Source organism: Phyllobates terribilis, unplaced genomic scaffold, assembly GCF_046119375.1.
Source record: "Phyllobates terribilis strain yellow unplaced genomic scaffold, ASM4611937v1 Scaffold_1__5_contigs__length_1240528914, whole genome shotgun sequence".
Taxonomy (NCBI): domain Eukaryota; kingdom Metazoa; phylum Chordata; class Amphibia; order Anura; family Dendrobatidae; genus Phyllobates; species Phyllobates terribilis.
This window is the reverse complement of record NW_027362761.1, coordinates 593,296,255-593,308,459: the sequence shown is the minus strand read 5'-3', so window position 1 is coordinate 593,308,459 and position 12,205 is coordinate 593,296,255.

The following is a 12,205-nucleotide window of genomic DNA, read 5'->3' as shown; positions in this document are numbered from 1 at the left end:
TCGGATCCGCTCCGCACATTACGCGCTCGGCTCTGCTCCGCACATTACGCGCTCGGCTCCTCACATTACGCGCTCGGCGCGGCTCCGCACATTACGCGCTCGGTTCGGCTCCGCACATAACGCGCTCGGCTCGACTCCGCACATTACACGCTCGGCTCGGCTCCGCACATTACACGCTCGGCTCCGCACATTACACGCTCGGCTGTGCACATTACACGCTTGGCTCCGCACATTACACGCTCGGCTCCGCTCCGCACATTACACACTCGGCTCCGCACATTACACACTCGGCTCCGCACATTACACACTCGGCTCCGCTCCGCACATTACGCACTCGGCTCCGCTCCGCACATTACGCACTCGGCTCCGCTCCGCACATTACGCACTCGGCTCCGCTCCGCACATTACTCACACGGCTCCGCTCCGCACATTACGCACTCGGCTCCGCTCCGCACATTACGCACTCGGCTCCGCTCCGCACATTACGCACTCGGCTCCGCTCCGCACATTACGCACTCGGCTCTGCTCCGCATATTACGCACTCGGCTCTGCACGTTACACACTCGGTTCCGCTCCGCACATTACGCACTCGGCTCCGCTAAGCACATTACGCACTCGGCTCCGCTCATTACGCACTCGGCTCCGCTCCGCACATTACACACTCGGCTCCGCACATTACACGCTCGGCTCCGCTCCGCACATTACGCACTCGGCTCCGCTCCGCACATTACGCACTCGGCTCCGCACCGCACATTATGCACTCGGCTCCGCACATTACACACTCGGCTCCGCTCCGCACATTACGCACTCGTCTGCGCTCCGCATATTACGCACTCGGCTCCGCACGTTACACACTCGGCTCCGCTCCGCACATTACGCACTCGGCTCCGCTCCGCACATTACGCACTCGTCTGCGCTCCGCATATTACGCACTCGGCTCCGCACGTTACACACTCGGCTCCGCTCCGCACATTACGCACTCGGCTCCGCTCCGCACATTACGCACTCGGCTCCGCTCCGCACATTACGCACTCGGCTCCGCTCCGCACATTACTCACTCGGCTCCGCTCCGCACATTACACACTCGGCTCCGCACATTACACGCTCGGCTCCGCTCAGCAAATTACGCACTCGGCTCCGCACATTACGCACTCGGCTCCGCTCCGCACATTACTCACACGGCTCTGCTCCGCACATTACGCACTCGGCTCCGCTCCGCACATTACGCACTCGGCTCCGCTCCGCACATTACGCACTCGGCTCTGCACATTACACACTCGGCTCCGCTCCGCACATTACGCACTCGGTTCCGCTCCGCACATTACACACTCAGCTCCGCACATTACACACTCGTCTCCGCTCCGCACAATACACGCTCGGCTCCGCTCCGCACATTACACGCTCGGCTCCGCTCCGCACATTACACGCTCGGCTCCGCTCCGCACATTACACTCTCGGCTCCGCTCCGTACATTACACTCTCGGCTCCGCTCCGCACATTACACGCTCGGCTCCGCACATTACGCACTCGGCTCCGCACATTACGCACTCGGCTCCGCACATTACGCACTCGGCTCCGCTCCGCACATTACGCACTCGGCTCCGCTCCGCACATTACGCACTCGGTTCCGCTCCGCACATTACGCACTCGGCTCCGCTCCGCACATTACTCACACGGCTCCGCTCCGCACATTACTCACACGGCTCCGCTCCGCACATTACGCACTCGACTCCGCTCCGCACATTACGCACTCGGCTCCGCTCCGCACATTACGCACTCGGCTCCGCTCCGCACATTACGCACTCGGCTCCGCACACTACGCACTCGGCTCCGCTCCGCACATTACGCACTCGGCTCCGCACTGGGCTCCGCTCCGCACATTACACACTCGGCTCCGCACGTTACACACTCGGCTCCGCTCCGCACATTACGCACTCGGCTCCGCTCCGCACATTACGCACTCGGCTCCGCTCCGCACATTACGCACTCGGCTCCGCTCCGCACATTACGCACTCGGCTCCGCTAAGCACATTACGCACTCGGCTCCGCTAAGCACATTACGCACTCGGCTCCGCTCATTACGCACTCGGCACCACTCATTACGCACTCGGCTCCGCTCATTACGCACTCGGCTCCGCACATTACACACTCGGCTCCGCACATTACACACTCGGCTTAGCTCCGCACATTACGCACTCGGCTCCGCTCCGCACATTACGCACTCGGCTCCGCTCCGCACATTACACACTCGGCTCCGCTCCGCACATTACACACTCGTCTCCGCACATTACACGCTCGGCTACGCTCCGCACATTACGTGCTCGGCTCCGCTCCGCACATTACGCGCTCGGCTCCGCTCCGCACATTACGCGCTCGGCTCCGCTCCGCACATTACGCGCTCGGCCCCGCTCCGCACATTACGCTCTCGGCTCGGCTCCGCACATTACTCACACGGCTCCGCTCCGCACATTACTCACACGACTCCGCTCTGCACATTACGCACTCGGCTCCGCTCCGCACATTACGCACTCGACTCCGCACATTACGCACTCGGCTCCTCTCCGCACATTACACACTCGGCTCCGCATGTTACACACTCGGCTCCGCTCCGCACATTACGCACTCGGCTCCGCTCCGCACATTACGCACTCGGCTCCGCTCCGCATATTATGCACTCGGCTCCGCTAAGCACATTACGCACTCGGCTCCGCTCATTACGCACTCGGCACCGCTCATTACGCACTCGGCTCCGCTCATTACGCACTCGGCTCCGCACATTACACACTCGGCTCCGCTCCGCACATTACGCTCTCGGCTCCGCTCCGCACATTACTCACACGGCTCCGCTCCGCACATTACTCACACGACTCCGCTCTGCACATTACGCACTCGGCTCCGCTCCGCACATTACGCACTCGACTCCGCACATTACGCACTCGGCTCCGCTCCGCACATTACACACTCGGCTCCGCACATTACACACTCGGCTCCGCATGTTACACATTCGGCTGCGCTCCGCACATTACGCACTCGGCTCCGCTCCGCACATTACGCACTCGGCTCCGCTCCGCACATTACGCACTCGGCTCCGCTAAGCACATTACGCACTCGGCTCCGCTCATTACGCACTCGGCACCGCTCATTACGCACTCGGCTCCGCACATTACACACTCGGCTCCCCACATTACACACTCGGCTCCGCACATTACACACTCGGCTCCGCTCCGCACATTACGCACTCGGCTCCGCACATTACACACTCGGCTCCGCACATTACACACTCGGCTCCGCTCCGCACATTACACACTCGTCTCCGCACATTACACGCTCGGCTCCGCTCCGCACATTACGCGCTCGGCTCCACTCCGCACATTAAGCGCTCGGCTCCGCTCCGCACATTACGCGCTCGGCTCCGCTCCGCACATTACGCGCTCGGCTCCGCTCCGCACATTACGCGCTCGGCCCCGCTCCGCACATTACGCTCTCGGCTCCGCTCCGCACATTACGCACTCGGCTCCGCTCATTACACACTCGGCTCCGCTCCGCACATTACACACTCGGCTCCGCTCCGCACATTACACACTCGGCTCCGCACATTACGCACTTGGCTCCGCTAAGCACATTACACACTCGGCTCCGCTCCGCACATTACACACTCGGCTCCGCTCCACACATTACACACTCGGCTCCGCACATTACACACTCGGCTCCGCTCCGCACATTACACACTCGGCTCCGCACATTACACACTCGGCTCCGCTCAGCAAATTACGCACTCGGCTCCGCACATTACGCACTCGGCTCCGCTCCGCACATTACTCACACGGCTCTGCTCCGCACATTACACACTCGGTCCCGCACCGCACATTACGCACTCGGCTCCGCTCCGCACATTACGCACTCGACTCCGCACATTACGCACTCGGCTCCGCTCCGCACATTACACACTCGGCTCCGCATGTTACACACTCGGCTCCGCTCCGCACATTACGCACTCGGCTCCGCTAAGCACATTACGCACTCGGCTCCGCTCATTACGCACTCGGCACCGCTCATTACGCACTCGGCTCCGCTCATTACGCACTCGGCTCCGCACATTACACACTCTGCTCCGCTCCGCACATTACACACTCGTCTCCGCACATTACGCGCTCGGCTCCGCACATTACGCGCTCGGCTCCGCTCCGCACATTACGCGCTCGGCTCCGCTCCGCACATTACGCGCTCGGCTCCGCTCCGCACATTACGTGCTCGGCTCCGCTCCGCACATTACGCACTCGGCTCCGCTCATTACACACTCGGCTCCGCTCCGCACATTACACACTCGGCTCCGCTCCGCACATTACACACTCGACTCCGCACATTACGCACTCGGCTCCGCTCCGCACATTACGCACTCGGCTCCGCTCCGCACATTACGCACTCGGCTCCGCTCCGCACATTACGCACTCGGCTCCGCTCCGCACATTACGCGCTCGGCTCCGCTCCGCAGATTACACACTCGGCTCCGCTTCGCACATTACACGCTCGGCTCCGCTCCGCACATTACGCACTCGGCTCCGCTCCGCACATTACGCACTTGGCTCCGCTCCGCACATTACACGCTCGGCTCCGCTCCGCACAATACACGCTCGGCTCCGCACATTACACGCTCGGCTCCGCTCCGCATATTACACACTCGGCTCGGCTCCGCACATTACACACTCGGATCCTCTCCGCACATTACACACTCGGTTCCGCTCCGCACATTACGCACTCGGCTCCGCTCCGCACATTACTCACACGGCCCCGCTCCGCACATTACACACTCGGCCCCGTTCCGCACATTACGCACTCGGCTCCGCTCCGCACATTACACACTCGGCTCCGCTCCGCACATTACACACTCGGCTCCGCTCCGCACATTACACACTCGGCTCCGCACATTACACACTCGGCTCCGCTCCGCACATTACACACTCGGCTGCGCTCCGCACATTACACACTCGGCTCCGCTCCGCACATTACACACTCGGCTCCGCTCCGCACATTACACGCTCGGCTCTGCACATTACACGCTCGACTCCGCTCCGCACATTACACGCTCGGCTCGGCTCCGCACATTACACGCTCGGCTCCGCACATTACACACTCAGCTCCGCACATTACACGCTCGGCTCCGCTCCGCACATTACACGCTCGGCTCCGCACATTACACGCTCGGCTCCGCTCCGCACATTACACGCTCGGCTCCGCTCCGCACAATACACGCTCGGCTCCGCTCCGTACATTACGCGCTCGGCTCGGCTCCGCACATTACGCGCTCGGCTCCGCACATTACGCGCTCGGCTCGGCTCCGCACTTTACACGCTCGGCTCGGCTCTGCACATTACACGCTCGACTCCGCTCCGCACATTACACGCTCGGCTCGGCTCCGCACATTACACGCTCGGCTCGGCTCCGCACATTACACACTCAGCTCCGCACATTACACACTCGCCTCGGCTCCGCACATTACACACTCGGATCCTCTCCGCACATTACACACTCGGCTCCGCTCCGCACATTACACGCTCGGCTCCACTCCGCACATTACACGCTCGGCTCCGCTCCGCACATTACACGCTCGGCTCCGCACATTACACGCTTGGCTCCGCTTCGCACATTACATGCTCGGCTCCGCTCCGCACAATACACGCTCGGCTCCGCTCCGCACATTACGCGCTCGGCTCGGCACATTACACGCTCGGCTCGGCTCCGCACATTACACGCTCGGCTCCGCACATTACACACTCGGCTCCGCTCCGCACATTACACACTCGGCTCCGCACATTACACACTCGGCTCTGCTCCGCACATTACACACTCTGCTCCGCTCATTACACACTCGGCTCCGCTCATTACGCACTCGGCTCCGCACATTACACACTCGGCTCCGCACATTACACACTCGGCTCCGCTCCGCACATTACGCACTCGGCTCCGCTCCGCACATTACACACTCGGCTCCGCACATTACACACTCGGCTCCGCTCCGCACATTACACACTCGGCTCCGCACATTACACGCTCGTCTCCGCACATTACGCGCTCGGCTCCGCTCCGCACATTACGCGCTCGGCCCCGCTCCGCACATTACGCGCTCGGCCCCGCTCCGCACATTACGCGCTCGGCTCCGCTCCGCACATTACGCGCTCGGCTCTGCTCCGCACATTACGCCCTCGGCTCCGCTCATTACACACTCGGCTCCGCTCCGCACATTACACACTCGGCTCCGCTCCGCACATTACACACTCGACTCCGCACATTACGCACTCGGCTCCGCTCCGCACATTACGCACTCGGCTCCGCTCCGCACATTACGCACTCGGCTCCGCTCCGCACATTATGCACTCGGCTCCGCTCCGCACATTACACACTCGGCTCCGCTCCGCACATTACGCGCTCGGCTCCGCACATTACACGCTCGGCTCCGCTCCGCATATTACACACTCAGCTCGGCTCCGCACATTACACACTCGGATCCTCTCCGCACATTACACACTCGGTTCCGCTCCGCACATTACGCACTCGGCTCCGCTCCGCACATTACTCACACGGCCCGGCTCCGCACATTACACACTCGGCCCCGTTCCGCACATTATGGACTCGGCTCCGCTCCGCACATTACACACTCGGCTCCGCTCCGCACATTACACACTCGGCTCCGCTCCGCACATTACACACTCGGCTCCGCACATTACACACTCGGCTCCGCTCCGCACATTACACACTCGGCTGCGCTCCGCACATTACGCACTCGGCTCCGCACATTACACACTCGACTCCGCTCCGCACATTACACACTCGGCTCCGCACATTACACACTCGGCTCCGCTCCGGACATTACACACTCGGCTCCGCTCCGCACATTATACACTCGGCTCCGCACATTACACGCTCGGCTCCGCTCATTACACACTCGGCTCCGCTCCGCACATTACACACTCGGCTCCGCACATTACACACTCGGCTCCGCTCCGGACATTACACACTCGGCTCCGCTCCGCACATTACACACTCGGCTCCGCTCCGCACATTACACGCTCGGCTCCGCTCCGCACATTACACGCTCGGCTCCGCTCCGCACATTACACTCTCGGCTCCGCTCCGCACATTACACGCTCGGCTCCGCACATTACACACTCGGCTCCGCACATTACGCACTCGGCTCCGCTCCGCACATTACGCACTCGGCTCCGCACATTACACACTCGGCTCCGCTCCGCACACTACGCACTCGGCTCCGCTCCGCACATTACGCACTCGGCTCCGCTCCGCACATTACGCACTCGGTTCCGCTCCGCACATTACGCACTCGGCTCCGCTCCGCACATTACTCACACGGCTCCGCTCCGCACATTACTCACACGGCTCCGCTCCGCACATTACGCACTCGGCTCCGCTTCGCACATTACGCACTCGACTCCGCTCCGCACATTACGCACTCGGCTCCGCACATTACGCACTCGGCTCCGCACATTACGCACTCGGCTCCGCTCCGCACATTACGTACTCGACTCCGCACATTACGCACTCGGCTCCGCTAAGCACATTACGCACTCGGCTCCGCTCATTACGCACTCGGCACCGCTCATTACGCACTCGGCTCCGCTCATTACGCACTCGGCTCCGCACATTACACACTCGGCTCCGCACATTACACACTCGGCTCCGCACATTACGCACTCGGCTCCGCTCCGCACATTACGCACTCGGCTCCGCTCCGCACATTACACACTCGGCTCCGCACATTACACACTCGGCTCCGCTCCGCACATTACACACTCGTCTCCGCACATTACACGCTTGGCTCCGCTCCGCACATTACGCGCTCGGCTCCGCTCCGCACATTACGCGCTCGGCTCCGCTCCGCACATTACGCGCTCGGCTCCGCTCCGCACATTACGCGCTCGGCCCCGCTCCGCACATTACGCTCTCGGCTCCGCTCCGCACATTACTCACACGGCTCCGCTCCGCACATTACTCACACGACTCCGCTCCGCATATTACGCACTCGGCTCCGCTCCGCACATTACGCACTCGGCTCCGCTCCGCACATTACACACTCGGCTCCGCACATTACGCACTCGGCTCCGCTCCGCACATTACGCACTCGGCTCCGCTCCGCACATTACGCACTCGGCTCCGCTCCGCACATTACGCACTCGGCTCCGCTCCGCACATTACGCACTCGGCTCCGCTCATTACGCACTCGGCACCGCTCATTACGCACTCGGCACCGCTCATTACGCACTCGGCTCCGCTCATTACGCACTCGGCTCCGCACATTACACACTCGGCTCCGCACATTACACACTCGGCTCCGCTCCGCACATTACGCACTCGGCTCCGCTCAGCACATTACACACTCGGCTCCGCACATTACACACTCGGCTCCGCTCCGCACATTACACACTCGTCTCCGCACATTACACGCTCGGCTACGCTCCGCACATTACGCGCTCGGCTCCGCTCCGCACATTACGCGCTCGGCTCCGCTCCGCACATTACGCGCTCGGCTCCGCTCCGCACATTACGCGCTCGGCCCCGCTCCGCACCTTACGCGCTCGGCTCCACTCCGCACATTACGCGCTCGGCTCCGCTCCGCACATTACGCGCTCGGCTCCGCTCCGCACATTACGCTCTCGGCTCCGCACATTACACACTCGGCTCCGCTCCGCACATTACACACTCGGCTCCGCACATTACACACTCGGCTCCGCTCCGCACATTACACACTCGGCTCCGCTCCGCACATTACACACTCTGCTCCGCTCATTACACACTCGGCTCCGCTCCGCACATTACACACTCGGCTCCGCACATTACACACTCGGCTCTGCTCCGCACATTACACACTCGGCTCCGCTCCGCAGATTACACACTCGGCTCCGCTCCGCACATTACACACTCGGCTCCGCTCATTACACACTCGGCTCCGCTCCGCACATTACACGCTCCGCTACGCAGATTACACACTCGGCTCCGCTCCGCACATTACACACTCGGCTCCGCTCATTACACACTCGGCTCCGCTCCGCACATTACACACTCGGCTCCGCACATTACACACTCGGCTCCGCTCCGCACATTACACACTCGGCTCCGCACATTACACACTCGGCTCCGCTCCGCACATTACACACTCGGCTCCGCACATTACACACTCGGCTCTGCTCCACACATTACACACTCCGCTCCGCACATTACACACACAGCTCCGCTCATTACACACTCGGCTCCGCTCCGAACATTACACGCTTGGCTCCGCTCCGCACATTACACGCTCGGCTCCGCTCCGCACATTACACGCTCGGCGCGGCTCCGCACATTACACGCTCGGTGCGGCTCCGCACATTACACGCTCGGCTCCGCTCCGCACATTACACGCTCGGCTCCGCTCCGCACATTACACGCTCGGCTCCGCTCTGCACATTACACACTCGGCTCCGCTCCGCACATTACACACTCGGCTCCGCACATTACACACTCGGCTCCAACCGCACATTACACGCTCGGCTCCGCTCCGCACATTACACACTCGGCTCCGCTCCGCACATTACACACTCGGCTCCGCTCCGCACATTACACACTCGGCTCCGCTCCGCACATTACACACTCGGCTCCGCTCCGCACATTACACGCTCGGCTCCGCTCCGCACATTACACACTCGACTCCGCTCCGCACATTACACACTCGGCTCCGCTCCGCACATTACACACTCGGCTCCGCACATTACACACTCGGCTCTGCTCCGCACATTACACACTCGGCTCCGCTCCGCACATTACACACTCGGCTCCGCACATTACACACTCGGCTCCGCTCCGCACATTACACACTCGGCTCCGCACATTACACACTCGGCTCTGCTCCGCACATTACACACTTGGCTCGGCTGCGCACATTACACACTCGGATCCTCTCCGCACATTACACACTCGGCTCCTCTCCGCACATTACACGCTCGGCTCCACTCCGCACATTACACGCTCGGCTCCGCTCCGCACATTACACGCTCAGCTCCGCACATTGCACGCTCGGCTCCGCTCCGCACAATACACGCTCGGCTCCGCTCCGCACATTACACACTCGGCTCCTCTCCGCACATTACACGCTCGGCTCCACTCCGCACATTACACGCTCGGCTCCGCTCCGCACATTACACGCTCAGCTCCGCACATTACACGCTCGGCTCCGCTCCGCACATTACACGCTCGGCTCCGCTCCGCACAATACACACTCGGCTCCGCTCCGCACATTACGCGCTCGGCTCCGCTCCGCACATTACGCGCTCGGCTCGGCTCCGCACATTACGCGCTCGGCACATTACGCGCTCGGCGCGGCTCCGCACATTACGCGCTCGGCTCGGCTCCGCACATAACGCGCTCGGCTCCGAACATTACACGCTCGGCTCCGCACATTACACACTCGGCTCCGCTCCGGACATTACACACTCGGCTCCGCTCCGCACATTACACACTCGGCTCCGCACATTACACGCTCGGCTCCGCTCCGCACATTACACGCTCGGCTCCGCTCCGCACATTACACGCTCGGCTCCGCTCATTACACGCTCGGCTCCGCTCCGCACATTACACACTCGGCTTCGCACATTACACACTCGGCTCCGCACATTACACACTCGGCTCGGCTCCGCACATTACACACTCGGCTCGGCTCCGCACATTACACGCTCGGCTCGCCTCCGCACATTACACGCTCGGCTCCGCACATTACACACTCGGCTCCGCTCCGGACATTACACACTCGGCTCCGCTCCGCACATTACACACTCGGCTCCGCACATTACACGCTCGGCTCCGCTCCGCACATTACACGCTCGGCTCCGCTCATTACACGCTCGGCTCCGCTCCGCACATTACACACTCGGCTCCGCACATTACACACTCGGCTCCGCTCCGCACATTACACACTCGGCTCCGCTCTGCACATTACACACTCGGCTCCGCTCCGCACATTACACACTCGGCTCCGCACATTACACACTTGGCTCCGCTCCGCACATTACACACTCGGCTCCGCACATTACACACTCGGCTCTGCTCCGCACATTACACACTCGGCTCGGCTCCGCACATTACACACTCGGATCCTCTCCGCACATTACACACTCGGCTCCTCTCCGCACATTACACGCTCGGCTCCACTCCGCACATTACACGCTCGGCTCCGCTCCGCAAATTACACGCTCAGCTCCGCACATTACACGCTCGGCTCCGCTCCGCACATTACACGCTCGGCTCCGCTCCGCACAATAGACGCTCGGCTCCGCTCCGCACATTACGCGCTCGGCTCCGCTCCGCACATTACGCGCTCGGCTCGGCTCCGCACATTACGCGCTCGGCTCCTCACATTACGCGCTCGGCTCGGCACATTACGCGCTCGGCGCGGCTCCGCACATTACGCGCTCGGCTCCGCACATAACGCGCTCGGCTCGGCACATTACACGCTCGGCTCGGCTCCGCACATTACACGCTCGACTCGGCTCTGCACATTACACGCTCGGCTCCGCACATTACACACTCGGCTCCGCTCCGGACATTACACACTCGGCTCCGCTCCGCACATTACACACTCGGCTCCGCACATTACACGCTCGGCTCCGCTCCGCACATTACACGCTCGGCTCCGCTCATTACACGCTCGGCTCCGCTCCGCACATTACACACTCGGCTTCGCACATTACACACTCGGCTCCGCACATTACACACTCGGCTCGGCTCCGCACATTACACACTCGGCTCGGCTCCGCACATTACACGCTCGGCTCGCCTCCGCACATTACACGCTCGGCTCCGCACATTACACACTCGGCTCCGCTCCGGACATTACACACTCGGCTCCGCTCCGCACATTACACACTCGGCTCCGCACATTACACGCTCGGCTCCGCTCCGCACATTACACGCTCGGCTCCGCTCATTACACGCTCGGCTCCGCTCCGCACATTACACACTCGGCTCCGCACATTACACACTCGGCTCCGCTCCGCACATTACACACTCGGCTCCGCTCTGCACATTACACACTCGGCTCCGCTCCGCACATTACACACTCGGCTCCGCACATTACACACTTGGCTCCGCTCCGCACATTACACACTCGGCTCCGCACATTACACACTCGGCTCTGCTCCGCACATTACACACTCGGCTCGGC